This window comes from Vicugna pacos, chromosome 25 (assembly GCF_048564905.1).
Source record: "Vicugna pacos chromosome 25, VicPac4, whole genome shotgun sequence".
Classification (NCBI taxonomy): Eukaryota; Metazoa; Chordata; class Mammalia; order Artiodactyla; family Camelidae; genus Vicugna; species Vicugna pacos.
In genome coordinates this window covers 25408790-25428045 of record NC_133011.1, presented here as the reverse complement: position 1 = coordinate 25428045, position 19256 = coordinate 25408790, and the positions used below count along the sequence as shown (strand labels likewise).

At 41.3% G+C, this 19256-nt stretch overlaps 1 pseudogene; it reads left to right on the top strand.

Annotated features, from left to right (window-relative positions):
* The first annotated feature begins 2869 nt into the window (after positions 1-2869).
* Positions 2870-19256, top strand: part of LOC102527858 (hyaluronan synthase 2-like) — a 29223-nt pseudogene continuing 12836 nt past the window's right edge.

Genomic DNA, 19256 nt, shown 5'->3' with positions numbered 1-19256 from the left:
AAGGTTAAAAAAAAGGGAATGCTAGTTCTCAAAAGCAAACACTAGGCATCCAGCACTAGACAAAACCTGAGTATCAAAGATAAGCAGCCTTTGGAGATTCTCACAGTTTTCCCAGGCTAAGTAAAGTGGGAAGTGGAAAAAATTATCTGTATGATTTGTATAAAAACAATGCAGCTCATTTTGTTCTGTGGCCTGAATTCACTGGATCCTGTCTATAGGTTGCATAGACTTTACCTACCTTTTATTTTTTTGAGCCTGTCAGTTCACGTTACATGTTAGTATGGGGTTTATATGGGTAACTTGGATAAATTAAAGGATAAAGCATATGGATTCAAAATGGGCAGAATCAAACTCTAGGCATCCTCTTTTACTTTCTAGGGAAGATTTTTTTTTTTTGCCTGAATTATACAGATAATTGCTTCATCTCTCCTGTTCTTGGCCTGCATAAGTGTGTTACATTGTAGGTGTGACATCCAGGTTTAGTGGTAGTTGTATCAAGAATTGGCACATAAGGAAAAGGATGGATCAGGTATCTTTGCCTGGTCAGTTTAGCAACTCCAGAGCCTCAGTTATCCATCTGGACTCAGCATGACCCATCTTGCCTTGTGGTTGGTGCCATGTTGACCTGTGTTTAGAACACAACTGAGCACATGAATAGTTGCATAAAATGTATTTTGATGAAGCAGCGATGTAGAGAAGTGTTTGATCATGTGCTTCCTGCCTTTCTGTTTCCTTTTTATGCAGACGTCTATGTTCCATCTATCCTGCCTAAGAAAAAAACTGCACATTCTACCTTCAGAGTACAAAAAGGTACAGAATATTCTGCAACTCAGACTCTCACTGATTGGAGAGCCTGTGGGAAACAAACACACCATGCCATTAAATGAGACTAAAACTTGAGTTTGCCTTTTTAACTATTTATGTTCTAAGTTAAGCTTTGATAACATTCAAATGTCAAATTCTCTCATTCTTATAAAAGATTGAATTAATTGCCTGTATTTATTTTAGCAATTATTCAATGTATTTCCAGTATAGGATGTATAGTATAATTGAATTTTTTTGTAAATAAAATATTTTTGATAAGATTATTGCCTTTTTTTCTAAGGGAAGGGGGCTATTCAAACAAAACAAAGCATTTATTTTGATTGTAAGGGTATTATGGATTTATGAATGGGGTATATAGAAAAATAAACATAGTCAAAGATTATAGAAGTCATTTAATGTTACTAATCATAAAGTGGAAATCTCCAAAGCTAGTATGGTTGGAAATTTGGGAAAATGAGAGAGAGAGAGACCACCCCAACTAACATAACACTTGTCTCTAATTTTCTTCTCTTTCCCTTAAAAGCAGCCCAAATTTAGACAAAAGTTATAAAATTATCATAATTTGTCATAGTGGGAAAAAGTCACAGATTTTTTTCGAAAAGTCGTAAGCAAGTTTGTTATAGCATTATTTGCAAATAATAAGAATCTTAAAATAATTTAAGATCCAATAATGAAGGCAATAATTAAAAGAATTATGGCATTTCCAGACAAACAATAGACTATCATTACCCATTAAACACAATGTTATCAGAGAATATGAGGATGTTGGAGAAATGTTACATTAAAAATATATAACCATTTTGTATAGGAACATTCCAGATAAAAATGTTTAAGAGTAGTTATCTCGACTTGGGAATATGACCAATTTTTATTCTGTATACATTTTGTATTTTCCAAATACCATAATCACATATTGCTTTCATAATCAGAAAAGGACAATAAATACTGCTTTCTTTAAAGAGTGGGTTGGGGCATCTAATAGTATTTCCTGGTTTGAGGTGCTTTGATGGTAGTTACTCCATTTTACCACATATCCCTCAAATTCATCTTATTTCCCTATTTTTATTATTCAGTTCCTAAGAATCCTTCATTGCCTTGATACAGTTGCATTAAAAACAAAGCAAAACACTGTAACCATTGAACATCATTGCCACCCTAGACACCAGAAAGTGATGGTTCTTGTCTCAATAATTTACTAAAAAGTCGCTTGGTGCTGTATTAGATGCTGGCAATCTTTTAATGTCAAGAGCCAGACAGTAAACAAAACAGGCTTTCCTGGCCATATGGTCTGTCACGTGACTACTCAACTCTGCTACTACACCACAAAAGCATCCATAGGGAGTATGTAAACATTTGTGTGGCCGTGTTCCAATGACATTATTTATGAACTCTAAAATTGAATTCTGTGTCATTTCCACACATTAGAAAATATTCTTCACTTGGTATTTTTCAATCATTTAAACATTTTAGAACTATCCTCGGTTCCCTGGCATCACCCATGCAGGCAATGGATAAGCGCGGTCTGGACTGCAGGCCACAGCATAACGACCCCTGCTCTTTAGGAATCAGTTAACTTCTTTGTACCATTAAATACGCCCACACCTACACGTCACGTGTCAGGTCCTGCCAGAAGCACATTTTATAGATCAGCTATTTTAGTTCTCACATCAGTCCCAAGGGTTCCATTATTATTGCCATTTTACAGGTGAGAAATCTGAGGCTTAAAGAGATTTGGTCCCTTAAAATCATAAAGCTAGTCAGTTGTGGTGGTGGAATTTAAGTCCAGGCATTCTGCTATCAAACTAACCTGTAAGCTAGTGCTACCCAGTACATCTGTCTTCCTCTGTCCCGCAGCACCAGCATCACCTGGGAAATTGTTAGAAGTGTAAACTCATGGCCCTACCCCAGACCCACTGAATCAAACCCTGCAGCTGGGCCCAGGAATCTGTCTTCAGTACGATCCCCAGATGCAAGCATTTTTTAACCAGATCATGATAAAATCACAGTAGCCATGTTCAGTCTTAGAAAGAACAGAGGCGTGAGTATGTCGAGCAAGTAAGTACACATCCCACCTCTCCAGACAGCATATGAGCGAGGAGTCTCGAGTTCAGCCTTGCTGAAGGTTGGAAGTGCATACTAATGCATGAGAGTGACAGCTGTGGAAAGCTTATACCCTTGGTAACCAAAATGAATTGATTACAATCCCTTGCTGGAGATTATTTAGTAATGTTCATTTTACTATATTTTACAAGTGTGATTACTTTCAGTATTAAATATCTTGCTATTATTTTTGACCATAATTGGCTAGTAAATTGAGTCCTGTTTGAATGCCTGGCACACAGTAGTGCTCCATGAATATTATGTTCCTTCTAAATAATTTATGTTCCTTCTTAATTATCAGAAATCTCTTCAAGTTAGAAGAAACAAAGTAGAGCTAATTTTTAAAAATCATTCTTTTTTTAAAAAAAATTTTGAAGAGTAATTTATTTTAGGTTTGGTTTTTTGGGGGGTGCAGGTAGGGTAATTAAGTTTATTTCTTTTATTTTTTTAGGGGTGGTTCTGGGGATTGAACCCAGGACCCTGTGTGTGCTAAGCATGTGCTCTACCACTTGAGCTATACCCTCCCCCCCAGAGTAGAGCTAATTTAACTAAAGAGGGAAATTTATTATAAAGACATTGAGGAAGAAATTGTGATTGGCTCACTTCAGCTCATTACAGCCCGTCATCTGTATGGATGTAGCCTGTGAGGCAGGGTCACTCTCCTGCCTGTGGTAACTATGCGGAGCGGAATTCAAGATGAGGGAGGTAGAGCAGACTACTTCACATGTGTCAGTTGCATGTGTTGTGCCAGACCCTAACAGGAAACCCACAATTCAGTAACAAGAGTTTCTTGGTGAACCCTCATGAGCATGACTGCGGGAATGCCAACTCCCTCTGTCTTCCATCACCTCTACTTCTCACGGAACACCTCGTCTCTGCAGTGACTGACCAAGTCCTCTCCTTTCGTGAGGGGAGGTGATGCTGCTCTGTATGCTGGGCACCCCACTGGGCTACCTCTGGAGCAAACTGTCTTCTGGCTCTGTTGCAGCTGCCATCTTAACCCTGCTTCCATTGCTTTGTTCTTGCTGTTTCTTGTGGCCACCATTTCTACTGTGACTTGCACAATGAACAAGCTCTTCACAGTGGTCCTTTCCAGTTGGTCCCCTCTGCTCCTTTTGAATGATTTAAGAGTATAAGTGGCAACCCATGAAGACTGAAAAAGATTCCTGGGCTTTTCCACCATATCCCAAGCCTGAGGCCTTTGGGCCTTGATTTTTCCTAAAATCTAGAGATGAGAATATTTACAGTGTGTCTTCCATCCAGTTCTTCAGTAAAAAGACCTTAAAATCAAGGTTTGGTTTGGTCTGGTCTTGTTTTTTCCCCAGATGGTTGGTTTGGTGTGTTTTTAGGAAAAAATAACTGAAAGATAATGAAAGAAATAGGAATGGACAGAGGAAAAGTTGAGCTAAGATGCAGTTGGAACTAAGGCCTTAGTGTATCCCTCAGAGGTTCTAGAAATGGAATGACCCTCCAGAGTTGTCCTAAATTTAGACAAGGAGGCTAATTTGTTTTTGCTAATTCTCAGCCCCCCTATATCAAACAATAATTGGATGAAGAGTATTCTGGGATGGGAGGCAGGGGAAAAGACCCCTTGACCATGGGGTCAAGGCAGCTTAATTCAGTGTTGGGAAGTTCCTGGGGAGTGACTCAACGGTCATTCAACAACAGCCAATACTGTTGGTAGCTGGGGGAAAATGTATCTCTGTCCTAAAGCAGGGAAATAGGAATTGCCTCTACTATAGTGTGTGCATTAAAAGTTCAGATTCCCAAGTGGTTAAAATTTCTTAGTTAATAGATTCCAGGAGGGCCTTAGGAATCTATGCATCTCAACAATAGCCCAGGTAATTCGCATATACTTTGTACTTCTGTCTTCGTTTCGTTAACATTGCTCTGATAAATGTTGACGTCAACGCCTCAACTCAAAGAGCGCTTCTCTTCCTGTTCTTCCTCTCTCCTCATTCTCAGTCAGAAATTTCTCTGTTCATCCTTCCCAAATCCTCAGGATGCCTCTTTAGAATATAGATAATAGGTAGATGCAGAAACTGATAAATTTCTCTAACACTTGAAATTTCCTAAGTACAAGGTCCATTTCATTTTTTTCCCTAAATTGCTTCTCAGCCATACTTTTCTCTAATTTTCTTCTCTGAAGAGGTTGTAGAATGATGTCAGTCTCCCTGAGATGCAGCAAGCCTAGATCTGACCAACTTCCAATAAAATATTATGGAGACAAAACTTGAGACAAAATTTCTGAGCCTCCTGGTGGTCTATCACTAATACTCTTGGCTATTTTTAAATGGAAATTGAGTGAGACGTTGTCCCCAAAGCTGCTAAGCAAAAATGTGCTTTATTACACAGAAGTAAGCAGTTGTTTTCTTCAAAGCCCAAAGGTGGAGGATTATTTGTGCCTACAAGGAACATTTGTACTAGGAATGGAAGTCCAGAGTCACACAATCTTACACATGTAGCTGGGACGAGAGAGAGAGTCTAGTCATTTTCATTCCTTATCATTGCATACTCTCACATTGCAGAATAAGCTAAGAATGTTGAGGACCATGGATCTGAAAAGGGAAGCACAGCAAGTTGTTGTATCCTTAAAGATACCTAACTCTGTCTTCATTTTTGGAAAACCAATACGCTTAAACAAAAATCAGGGAGCCGTATGCTGTGTACACAGCTTTCTACAGGCAGAGCAGAGACCACGGCATTCTGGAAAACCTGAGTACCCTGAGCTCCTTCTAACAAACAGGAGGATTCCCAGCAACTGGGCCCCATTACAAATCCTATATTTCAACTTTAGGCTCCCCTAGGGCTGGCCGTGCTCGTTTTCACTTAGAGCTGTTTGGACCTCCCCAAATAGAAGGCTTGGAGATAACTTCTGAATCAACTCTGCCTTGCAACACTTGGGATGCCAGCTTTGACAGAAAAAAAGGAAAAAAAAAAAAAAACCCACAAGAAACACTCCTGAAGTCCAGAAAAATTTGGCTTCAGAACATAATAAAAATAACAGAGGGAAAAAAATGTTCATTTGTTCTTCTAAAATGTGAAGTCAGTAACTTCGTTCACAGTCAAACTTCTCAGTCAAACCTCAGTCACGGCTGTTATTAAATGCATCCTAGAAAGAGCCGGCAGCGGAGTGCCTGGGTTGAGATTATGAGAACAGCCTCCTGACAAAGCTGTTCTCCGGGCAGGGCAGCCAGACCATTGGCTACCTCCAGCAGAGAGGCTGGATTCCACATTCCGCTCAGGAACTTAAGCCTCCCTGGGTGTCCAACCTCTGCCGTCTACCAGCACTCAGAACAGGCTGTCCTCAGGCTTAGTCTACTGAGCCCCTGAGGAAAGGGAAGGCAGGGAGGGATTGTTGTCTGCCCTTTAGAACTCCAACCGAGCTCAGGCCTCAAAAGGCCAACGAGAGATTTCCGTACCCCTGCTCTTGACCTTTTCTGCAGTTCAATCTCCAGGATTTGAAGGCTTTTAAATCAGTGTGTCTCCACCCTGTTTCCAGAGCATCATGGAAATCTCCAAGCCAAACTGCATTTCACTTCCTCTCCAGCCTGCGGGGACGTGTAAGCCCCGATCTTGTGTGCCAGACCCAGGCCCTCAGGTTCAGATGACGTTGTACCAGTTCCCCAGTGGTTGATGGGTTTAGCGATTAAACTCTATTTAGATGTGGCGTGTAGAGGATTTGAATGGAAGCTGCAGAATCAGATTCAGCCTATGGCTGAGTCTCAGAGCCAGAGTTTAATAACTGCACAAGCTTAGTCTAGTCAGTTACACCCCAACTCTGTTTCCCCACCTCAAATACAGAGATAAGAAATAGCAAACATTCGTGCAATTCTGACTCTCTGAAATATGCTCAAAACACTATGTATGATTTCAACTCATGTAATCTTTATAATATTCTTATGAAACAGGTACTCATCATACTCATCACCATTTTTTTGGGAATAGTAGAGCAAAGAGTGATTAATAACATTGGCCAGGTCACAGGATAGCACTCAGCAGACAAGGACTCAACCCAGCAAGTTTAGCTTTAGTGACTGAGAGCCCAGTTACGATCACTTCTCCATCGTTGCTAGAAAAGAACAGTAGCTAAAAAAATTCAAAGGGGTATGGTGGGGCTTAAATGGGTTCTACACAGACAGGTTTTAGAACAGTGCCTGGGCTATATTAAACACCGAGGCGTCAAGCATAATTATTACTGATGAGGGTGAAGGCAGAATGACAGTGATGAGAATGTGATGGTGGTAATAATGATGTAGTTTGAGAAAATACACAACCATCTTTCCCATGCATAGATCACTTCCTTGAGGACAAGTATCCAGGACAGTGGAGTTTCTCATTACCTTGAACTGATGGAAATGGAATGAAGCTTCCACTTCTTTAAAAATAAAGCCCTGCATAGGGTCCCATAGTCACTGGGTGACAGTGTAAAAGAAGAGACAGAGAAAATGCGAAAAAGTCAAAGCAAGGACTCCTCTACCCTCCTTCCCAGAGCTGAGGTATAGCTCAGGCCCTGTACCAGGTGACTCCCATGACAAGTTTGCTGGGTGGGCGTTATTTTACAAGTTTACCACCGAAGGTATCTGAGCATTAAAGAGGCTCAGAAACCTGCTGAGATTCCACCAACAGAGACCCTCTGAGCCAGAGTGTAATCCAGGCCCGCGGTGCCCGGCAGCTGTGGGGGGAATCGGTCATTGCTCGTGAAAATTAATTGAAATAAACTGCAGACGGTCTCCAAGGTAGGAATCATCCGTGTCTCTCGGCAGCGTCTCCCCCTTGACAAGCGTGTACTGAGCGTCGTGTGGGTGAGGGGCCTGGGCGTCCCGCCGGCTCCCACGGTCCCCGCACAGCAGGCTCGGGACCGGTCTGGTCAGTTGGGAGCGGGGCTCCGGGGCCGTCAGAGCGGAGGCAGCTGCCCGGGAAGATGCGGGGCCGGCTCACAGAGCCTAATGCCAAACAGTTGGGAATTTGCTGCTTAAATGCCCTTCAGCTCTTCCTTAGTTCTCTGTAGGTAAAAATAGCTCAGTTGCCAAGAAACCTATGAGTGGTGACAAGTTCTCACCAAACAGATGCACAAACTGGATCAAACTCTGCTCTTTAAAGCTTCAACTCGTGTCTGTACCGTGTAAGATGGGTCCACCAAAACACCCTAAAATATGTGCTTGTATTCAAATAACACAAATTACGAGAACACACTGACCGCAAAAGCTACAGAGTAAATTCTGTCCCCGGCGTCTCTTCGCGGAGTGGCGGCCTGCCACGCCCACCCTGGGAGGCGAGCCAGAGTCTGGGTCGGGATGGTTTGAACCAGCACCTCGGGCGGAACTCCTCACGCTGGTTCCCGTCCAGCGTGAGCGAGGGATTCGAAATGCGTCCCTGTGAACAGCAGGGAAGGTCTAAACGGAGGGTCCGTGGGAGGGCGAGGACGAGAGGCCAGAGAAGCTTTTCCTCTGGCCATCGAAAACGCCACCAAGGGAAAATGGCTTTGAAGGGATAATTAAGGCTGGAAAGAGGGACGGGAGGCTTAAAGGCGGTGCCTGGGGAAGAGGATTTACAAGACCCAGGTCCTAGCACACAGCCCTAAGTGCCAGCTTCGCCCAGTTCCTCTCCTCCCAACCCTAAGCTCCCCCGTTGTACTTGGACTCATCCATCTTAAGTTCCTCCGGGTGGAGCCCAGCGAGCCGGTGCAGCCCCGCTGCTCCCAGAAGTGCACGCAGAAGCCCTTTGGACCTGTTTTTGCTCAACTGCCAACCTCTGGGGACCTTGGCTGCCGGGTGTCTCCTGAACAGCTGCCCAAAACGTTACACTTCTCCAGCTGACTTGGCTGGACTGGGAGTGCCTTTGACGGCCCAACCCAGGGAGGAGGTGTGATGCAATAGATTGCCAAGTCTTGATTGGCCACAAAATGCTTCTCCGAACTGCCGGCCTGAGTATATGTTGACTTTCTGCTCAGTATTAGAGTAAAACCAAGGAGTTGGTAGCTGAAGAGGGGAGGCGACTGAAAAGAGACAGAACTACTTCAGTGCCCCTTGTAGATTCCAAGGTTCCCTGAGCCCTCCCTCCATCCCCGCAGGTTTCTCATTGCGCTGAAGACCTGATAATGTACCTTTGGAGGTTTTAAATAGGATGATGATTGTTTTTAAAGGTCATTTAAACAACATTTTAAAAGGTCAGCACACATGCCAATGATGAAAGGCTTATACTTAAAATGTGCATTTATATAGAGTTGGGTACAACAAATAGTTTTCTGCATCAAACTTTCGGTAGATAAAATTTAAAATTTTACAGAGTAGAGTTGAAAATAATTCTTAAATTTTAAACTTCTTCCTTTCATTCCAATGTGTACAAATTCACTCATTCATTGTATTAGTTTTCATTGTATTTTTTTAGAGGCTAGGAATACTCAGTTTTGACACTGCTTTCTTTTCTTTTTTTTTTTTTAATAACTGTCATACTCCATCAAAGGTTTTCCTAGTATTTTGCCTATTCTTTCATATTTTCAATAGAAGTTTAATTCTTTAAAGTACCTGTTTTAGTATGTACATTATGTTGTGTATGCGTTAGAATTTGGGGACAAATTCAGAATTCTAGTTAGACATTTCTGCTTATAGCATTGTAATTAGGATTTCATTTCTCCTATTCTCTTTTTCTTATTTATATAATATCTGAGTTGGGTCAATAGAAGAACATATTGTAGATGTGTTGGCAAATATAAATTACCTGAGTTGCTTGTATTGTACCTAGATCTGAATCCTTACATTATCAGAGAAGGCTATGGTGCTTATAAAAATTCAAGGTCTTAAATTGGTGCCTAGCATCAACTTTGAAAGTCATTCCACACAAAGCAAAGATGATATTTATCATCTACCTTCTTGGAAAACAGGAATTGTGCAAAAAATGAACAAGAAACTTAACTAGAACATAGGTCAGATTGGAACTAATCATTTTTATTAAGTCTGTAGAATAGCCCCACAATATTAAATTTCATACATGGTTTCCTTACCAGCTAAGATTTTCTTATAAAGCAAAGTTTCTTGAATTTTTAAACACATATCTTTCACTGATTTATTTATTTTTCTATTACTGGCACTTTCAGAAAGCTCTTATCTATGAGTCAATGTGGAGCTCCCCTTTGGAAAGTTATATTACACAGTTACGTTTTTAATCTAAGAACAAATAGTATGTTACATTATTAACTTCTGGACTTTAATATAATATGGGTACTTTGAGTTAATGTAATTGAGAATTAGAGCATAAACCCTCCTGTTTCTTTCTAGGGTCCTTTTTGATCCATGCACACCCAGGCTGCGTTTCACTGGGAGGTTGCAAGGATAGAACCAGTGGCAGCTGATATGACAGCTGAATAGGGGAACCCACCCTGCAGAAAAATGATTTCCATCGCCCCAACTTGGTTTTAATTCTTTCCTCTCTAACAGCAGTCTGCATAGACCAAGTATCATCCCACTGCATATATCTTAAATTATTCAATAATATTTTTAATGTCATCTATGTGGAGTTCATATATATACTGCCTTGCCCACAATCTAGAAAACTGTCACTGATATATGAGTCAAAACCAATACAAGGAGATCTCACTCTTAAATATTTATTCAATTTAAATAACAAAACACTTATAAATGAACGTATCTTAAGTGCATACAACTGTGGAGTAGATTATTTAAAAATGAATAGGATGCAGTTCACATTTTAGTGGATTTCATCATATAAAACGCATACTCAAAGAAGTTTTTAAATAACCATAGTATAAGGCAAAATATAACCTGGCCCATAAAAAAAGTAAAATAATAACAGTTATTTATCAAGTCTCTAAAATATATCAGGTGCTCAGTTAGATACTTGGCATACATTGTTCTTAATCCACCCCCCCAACACACACAAAACTTTATTAAAAAAAGGAAAAGAAAGTTGCCTTAGGTTAAGTAACCAACTCAAAGTCACAGTGTTAGTAAGAAGAGTGGGTGGAATTTAATCCAGGAATTCTTGAATGTAACACCCTTGAACTGGACTATGCTGCAGCTGGACTAGTCAGATTTTATGGGGGCTCAAATTCAGGAGAAATCACATCTGACTGAGAAATCAGGAAGACTTCTTGTGGAGACTTGGTGCTGTGGTACACATGGCTACATAGGGAATGACCTATAGAGACAGTGCTCATGCACTGATGGAGGGACATGTGGAAATAGGATTCCATGCTGAGTCTTCCTGTAATTTCCCCCTTTGTAACAGTGAATTTAGGGATGAAGTTTAGAATGGTGACGTTCAGGAATCAATAGCACACTTGGGAGAATAGTCATCTTAGGAAGTCATTGATCAATATTGATGGTGCAAAGAAAGAGAAATCTGAAACCCAAATCTCTGGATCCAGACACAGCAGACCCAGTGACAAGGTCTTTGAAAGGCATCTTTTCTAATCCTGTGAGCTCAGCTCCAGGGTCTCTTCTAGAATAAGTGCAGTGAGACTGGAAAGAAAAAGGCCAACTTCAAAGCCAGAAAAGGGAGAGGAGGTCAGACAGGGAGTAAGGGAGGGTCATGGGCTCTAACGTGAAGGCTGTTGGGAGTCTTCATGTGGGTGCTTCTGTTTGGATTTCTAGTTCAGAACAGTAGCAGAGGCAACACAGGCAATTCACAGAAGGGGTGTGTATCCATGCGAAGGACACCAGGAAAGTTTCCTTAGACTTTTTAACCCAGTGATTGCCAAACTTTGCTGCAATTGGAATCAGTTAAGGAGATTTTAAAACTCCCGATGCCCTTGCAGCACTCTAGGCTAATTAACTCAGGGTGTTGTAGGAGCCACACGTCAGTAATTTTTGCAGATTCTGCAGTGATTTGGATGTTCATCGACATTTGGGAACCACAGCTTTTTAACCTCTTTTCACCATACTTCCTAATCCACCATTAGCAGGCAAATGGTCACCAACAGAATGTGTCTTATTACAAAGAAGGAGGGGTCCATATTCCTTGCTAGTGTCACCTGTCTAATACCCCTAATTCTAATCATTCTACACATGATCAGTGGTTTAGTGCTCCCTCCTCCCATACAACATACATTTAGGTGAGAGCTAAAGAAAACTCTGTGTACCAGAACCAGCTGTTTATTAGATGTGACCTTGAGCAATGTATTCACTAAACCAACATTCTTTCCATATCCCTTACTGTCCTTTGTGCTTTTGTGTTCAAGGGATCAAGGTTACTTAACTTTAGAGGAAGAACCAGGAATCTATCCCAATTCAGTCTGGCCGTTCCAGAGGCCAATACATGGTCATGTGCACACACACACACACACACACACACATGCATGTCATTAGGACCAAAACACAAAGCAGTGTGTGGATTAATGGATATAAATATTGTAACAATACTAGATTTCAAATTGATAAAAATAATCGCATAATCGCTCGTGCCTAAACTCGCAAAGTCACTCAGCTTGCAACTTACAATTTCTGGAAAAGCTCTTGGAGACCATTTACTTTTTCTTTTTTCTTTCTTTCTTTTATTTTTTTTCCGGGGTGACTAAGTATGATCCCTAGCATGTACCACATGTGCCCGCGCGAGACAGAGAAAGAGGAAGCGCCCAGCGATTACAGCAGCCAGATGTGATGTGACGATGTAAAGGGGGGGCACCGCTGAGCTCGATTTCTGGGATCTTTACTTAGAATGCTTTTCTCTGAAGCTGAGTTTGCTAAGCTTGGGTGTTCCAGCAACCAGAACTGCAATGAGAATTGTAGGGGCGGATAAACTCTGACTTTGTGTTGCATTGTGCTTCTTTGTCATTGAACTGTCAGCACCCACTGCAACCAGCAGCATGATTTTCCTTTCAACTCTGCAGTAAACTGGAGACATTTGCTCTGGACATGGAGGTCATGGAGCTGTGCCATCCCAGAAAGCTGCCTAAATCACACTGATCGTGAAGGCCGGCGTCCACAGTGTGAAAACCAGAGTGTGCTGCTCCATCAGACATTGCCTAGCTACTCCATTTTATTATCTTAAATGGACATTCTGATTTCTGGACTTTCAAAATCCGCACTGGCCCTAACTAGGGTGGAGTTTACTTTGAAAGGAGTCCCAAGCAACATAATTCGTTCATTTGATCTGTTTTAGGTAAATAATCCAACATGTTTTAGACTTTACTCTCTGACAAATACTGCGTTAATCGTTCCTCTTTCTTACACCTAAATTCAGCCTTTATTTTTATGGACTACTTAGCCATCGACTGAAAGGTAGAGATTTCCAAGCAATGTAAACATTTCTAAGTTGTTTATACCTAGAACCTAAAACTGGACACGAGTAAATCAAAAAATGTTTACGAACTGCTTTTTCTGTTAGGAAAAAAAGTTGTGACTGGTTATCTAAATTGATTCAGTGCAATTATCTATAGTGCAGATGTGCAAAACAGATGCTTCATAAAATCTTGTCCTGAAGGATCATGCTGAAAGATTTCAAATAAAAAATTTACCCCAATTAATAAAATGCAAAAGATGAAAATCTCAATGTTCTGATACGATAGTGAAAGAGGGTTAAGAAATGTCTGTTTTGAAAGTATTTGGGGAAATTTATGTCTGAGGGTATATTCTTACTTATAATTGTTCATCTTTACACTACAGAAGCTTCATAGCTGCCCCAAAGGTATACTTTTCCCACCCGGGGAGGGGGAAGAAAAGGCTGCTAGCAGAATCAAGTGGCTTTTGAATTCTGAAACAAAACACTGAAGTCAGCTAGGTATTTACAGTGTCTCAGAGAAGATTCACTAAGTTTAATCTCATTTTTAATATCTAATAAAGAAATCAACAAGATGAGATTTGATTCTCATTATCTTCCTATTACTTGGGACTTCATATCAAAGGAAAATAAATTCTAATAGATGATTTAGTTATCTGTGTTCCTGGTATCTGACAAAGCAAACTTTAGTCTTCCCACCTCTCAGAAACGTAGAGAAAATTATTTTGGTCTGGGAAACTGGTATCATCTCCCACATTTATGAGAATATTTTAGTGAAAAGATATAATAAGGTATAGTGGTCTAGGTCATAGTCTCCAGGGTCAAATACCCCTCGGTGTGAATATCACCTCCACCCATAAACAGCTGTATATTTTTCTCTGAGCCTTAGAATCCTAATTTGTGAAATGGGTTAAATAAGACCTGGTAGGTTTGCTGTGAAGATTAAATGGAATGTATTAAACTGCTTAGCATGGCACCAAGTAGCCAGTGTTCAATAAATATTGATTATTATTATTTCAGAATAGAGGTGTAAAAGACAATTCCTAATCATATGACATTATGAGTTTTTAAAAATTAAAATATCTATGGAAAGTAGGTTTCTAAATATCATTCTATCAGTAGTAAGTGCTTACGATTTACGATGCAACTAACCATGTTTTCCAATTTAACAATAAAACCTTATGTCTGACAAGGAGAGTTTGCTTATGAAATAAAATTGGGGAATGTCTCAGAAATTCTCACACATATGGTACCCATATCTCTGCAATCACCCAGGGGAAATTATAAGAAACACATCCTGTGTGTCAGTCCCTGACATCCATCTGTACCCTCAGTGATGCTGGCTCTAAACGTGCCTTTTAACGCTTCGGCCTCCACTGAGATGCTGCGTCTGTCACACTAGACGATGACACGATACCTCGCAGAAACTGAAAGGTTCTGTTGCTGCAGTTCACTAGCAACTTCTCCCGGGCTTCAGAAAGACATTGTGTAGATGCCTATGATGTCAGAGGGTGTTCCCACTTCAGCAGTGGCCAGCAGATGCGATGCGAACACTCTCTGTGTCCACATGTGCTGATAAAAGCAAGGAAAATGTGAATAACGGAAAAGAATGGCAGGCAGCTCTTTTGCTGGTGATGGTGATTTGAAACACACTTTTAAGCTTCTCCCAGGCAGAGTGTGTTTTAGTTCCCTTGAAATTTTTCACTCTTGTGAGAATGACTCACGTCTTGGAAAGGACAAGTTCCAAGTCGGGTGCTCCCAGCACATTTAGGCATTGGTTAATGTACACTTTTGGGAGTTTTCAGCATCCTGTCATCTGCTTTAATTAACAAGGGATGCTGTCGTCTTTTGCCTTTCACTGAAAACTCAGCATTTCACCATTCCCCGGCAGCCTGGACTTTGCATCTGGGTCATGATCACCATTGTCAGGCTCATGTGATACATACTGCAGTGTCCGGTACAAGCGCTAGACGTGGAATGCACATTGGTTTTTTTAATTTCATTTGTTTTTTTGCTTCCACGTTAGCTGACACGTTAAACTGCATTGTGTTTCTGTTTTTTTTTAAAACACTTTGATGAACACTTTGATTTTGCTCCTTACTGCAGCCCTTTGAAGGGTCACTGACAAGTACTATCATCTCCATTTAACAAGGGAAAATAATGTCCACAGCTCAAACCCTGGTCTCCAGCCTCCTTTGCATTATGTAGATTGTAGTGAGTTAAGGAAACTGAACCCAATATGTATAATGGGCACACAAACAAACACAAACTCAAAAATTATTTCTAGTTAACGTAAGAATCCAAGGCAGGTATTCCTGATGGCAGTTCAAGGACCAAGCTGCTTGAATCTTTGGGCTTTGTGATCGATCCCCAAGGACCTGCTGATACGTACATCAAGACTGTGGATGGGAAGGGTATCACAGGAGGCCCATTCTCTCCTCTAAAAGCCCTATAGGAAGTGGCCCATCTCAGACTTCCAGGGACTGCAGTGCCATGGCCACATCAAGCAGTGTGCTCAGAAGGAGGGGAAACACAGCTGGTGAGGAGCCACACGGTTACCCTGCATGTGATGCACATCCACTCAGGACCACCTCAGTGAAGACTCCAGGGACTAGAATGTGAACGGTGTCGCTGGAGCTGAGTGACGGGATTGCCCCACAACTAGTGACAATCAAGATATGAATAAGTGTTATGTCAACACTCAGTTGTCTTGCCGTGGAATAGGAAACTGCAACTAGCATATCCAGCAAGAGATTTTGCAGATAATTGCTTAGCCCAAGTTGCCATTGAAAATAAATTTACTTAGCTTTCAAAAACTATTTGACTTAAAGGAAAAGGCTAAGTATTAATTATATGTAAATGTGGCAAAGAAAACCTAAGGTTGTTGTGAGTGATTAAAAATCTGGACCCTGCAATTATACCGATTATGCCCTCATTGAAATTCATTCTTGGAAAAGGAGGAAAGAAACTTCAAGGAAGAAAACCTATGATATTGTGATTAATTATGATAAGAAATATACATTTGGTTTTTGTCCTATTTCTGGCACAAAGCTCCTATCACCCTTCAGATTTCCTACAACATTAGAAACGTCATTTGTTCTGTTAATGAGGTGACTTTTGGAAAGCACTTAAGGATGGGGCTGGTGCCAATGGAGCCAGCCATGGGGGTAGGCAGTGGGAACTTCCTGTCCCACACTCAGGCCTCTGGGAAGGAGAGAGAGGCTGGAGACTGAGTTCAATTGCTGATGGTCAATGATGTAATCAACCATGACTATGTGATGAAGTCCCCATAAACGCCCAAAAGGGGAGGGTTCAGAGAGCTTCTGCGTTGATGGATGTGGAGATTCAGGGACAGTGGTGCACTCAGAGAGAACATGGATGCTTCGTGACTTTCCCCACACCTTGCCCTGTGCCTCTCTTCCACCTGGTTGTCCCTGAGTTGTATCCTTTTATAATGAACCAGTGACCTAATGAGTAAATGGGTCTCCTGGTTTTGTGAGTATTCCTGATTGGTGGCTGAGTCCCTTCTATGTGGAAATTTAAGGACCAAACTCCCTCTATCTTTGGGCTCTGAAATGTCCTAGAACCTTGTTGAAAGGTACATCAAGCCTACAGAAGGAAAAGAGGGAATGCAGGAGTCCCACCCTGTGTCTTTTAAGGGTCTCTGTTGGAAGTGGACCACCTTGTATCTCAGTAAGTCTGCAACGTCATGGCTACATCAAGCAGTCTATGATCAGACAGAGAGGAAACACAATTTGTGAGCAGCCACACTAAGGTTCCCCTAAGTGTAATTCATATCACTCAGCATCACTTCAATGTATGATGAAGAGGAGCAAAATTTGCCACCCCAAATGTGTCTCTTTGGCATAAGGATTATATTGAGCTAAAGGCAATTAAAGCCCAGCAGATTCAATAAAAGCTCTTTACTTCCCTCTTCATTGCCTAAATTTGCACTGTAAAGGGGGCTCATACCAGAGATACATTTTTACATAAGAAACTTATCTGTGTTAACAAAGGCAACCTGTGTTTTCCAAACATCTCCTCCCTTCCTGTGAATAAGCTTTCTTCCCATTGCATCCTCAGACTCCCAGGCATTTTCTTAGCCCAGGATGGTATATAAGCCTCCAACACCTGGCTGCTCTTTGAGTCATCTTTATGGGGCTCTTGTTGAACGTGATTTATTTTTACTCCTGTTAATCTATCTTATATCATGTCCCATTGTTTAATCAGCCAAAGACCCTAGAAGGGAAGAAGGGAGAAGTTTTACTCTCTTACAATTTGGCGCTCAACATTTCCACCAGCTGCTACAGCTGAGATCCTGGGACCTGTGACAAGAGCCAGCAGAAGGTAAGAATTCTTACCATGTCAGTCTTCTAGATCTCTGCCTGCAGGGTCTGGTGAAATGAGAACGGTGTTAAGTTTCTTTCTTTCTTTTCTCTAAATTTTGATTAGTAGGGATTTATTTGTGATTTGGTTTCTTAGTGACTCTGGTAAAAATTTGATTATGGGTGCTCTTTTTTTCTACTGATCCTTTTCCTCCCAGACCTGGTCTTTGTTTTCTTTTGCTTTTGTGTTTTGTGTCATTGGTCATTAAGAGGAGACTCACTGGTATGAGATTTTACTCTTGTTTTGTTCTCTGTCTTGAGAACTTGGCTTTGTGACCAGTGAGAATATTTCCTCTGGTCTCCATCAGTCAGAAGGTGCACGTAGTGATGTGCATTTGGTAGCCAGTTGAATAGACTGGGATTCCGGGACATAAATTCACAAGCAGCAACATCTTTGTCTGATCATGTAAGCTCTCAGGGGAGTTTTTCATAAGGGGGGTCGACTGAAATAAATGCACAGCCTAAAAGTTGAGAGTTATATTTTATTTGGCGGGAGGAGTCAAGCTGGGATGACAGATCGCTCTGAGGGGCTGCTCCAGAGGTAAGGGAGGAGCTAGAATATATAGGAGCTTTACAACAAAGACCAGGTAGTTGGAACAATAAAAGATTACTTGTTATCTAAAGAAAACCAGGTATCTCAAGTTAAAGAATTAAGCGCTTTTCTATGTATGGGAGGAAGCAAATATTTGGGCTCATTGAATTCATTCCTTCGACAAGCACCTAGCTATCTAGGGCCAGGGTCCTGTCCTTTCTTATTCTGAGTCTTATTCTCAGGGTGCACCACTGTGAGCGGCTGCAGAGGCCGGGCTGCAGGCTTGTCTTCACTGGGGGGTGGCGGCAGCCACCGATGACTTGATGGTTTCAGCATTCTTTGTTTACTGATATGGTTTGCAGTATTTTTCATTCACAGGGGTCCCAGTCCACAGCAGTCTTTGTCATCTCCACCGTCATTGCCTTGTTCGTGCTCGAAAAGCCCATTCTAGTCACGCCTGACTAGGTGACAGGTTAGCAGAGCTGTGTCTAGAGATGTCTCATGTTCTTATGGGAAACGGAAGAGATTGTTTTGTTTGTTTTGTTCTTTGTTTCTGTTACACCCTTCTTACTGCCTATGAGTACGAGGGCCTTTGTTTTCTTAGGCTAACTGAGAGTAAACTTTCTTGGTCTGTGAGGACTGTATCTTTTGCATTCTTCTTTGGGATGTCTGTTGCATTTGTGGTTGAGCCATAAAAAGGCTTCTTGGTTTGAGTAGCTATTGAGATGAATAGATCCTGCTCATCAATTTAATCCGTTGAATTAGCTATATTTAAAAGAAAAAAAAATAAAGAGCTCTCACCTTAGTCAATTGTCTTATTGGTACTCATGAAAGGTCATGCTGAAACGTGAATACAAAGGAGGATAATGGCCAGCCTTAGGGAATTCCTTAACAAGACAAAACAAGAATTATACTTAGAACAAAAAGTAAGGTCCACATCAAACATGATTCCCCTTCTCCCAAACTCCCTGTCCCTGCCCCTCCAGATCTTTTGGATCTCTGGGCCCCTGGTTTAAACCACATCCCCCATTAAAAATCTAACCCCATCCCCTCAGCAAATGCCCTTAGATCTTCAAACTTCTCCAGCCTCCCTAGAAAATCCCTTAAACATCCAGCTGCCTGTTTTGATTTCCCTTTCTTTAAAAGATTTATAGAGAGCAAATCCAGCCTGATCTCCA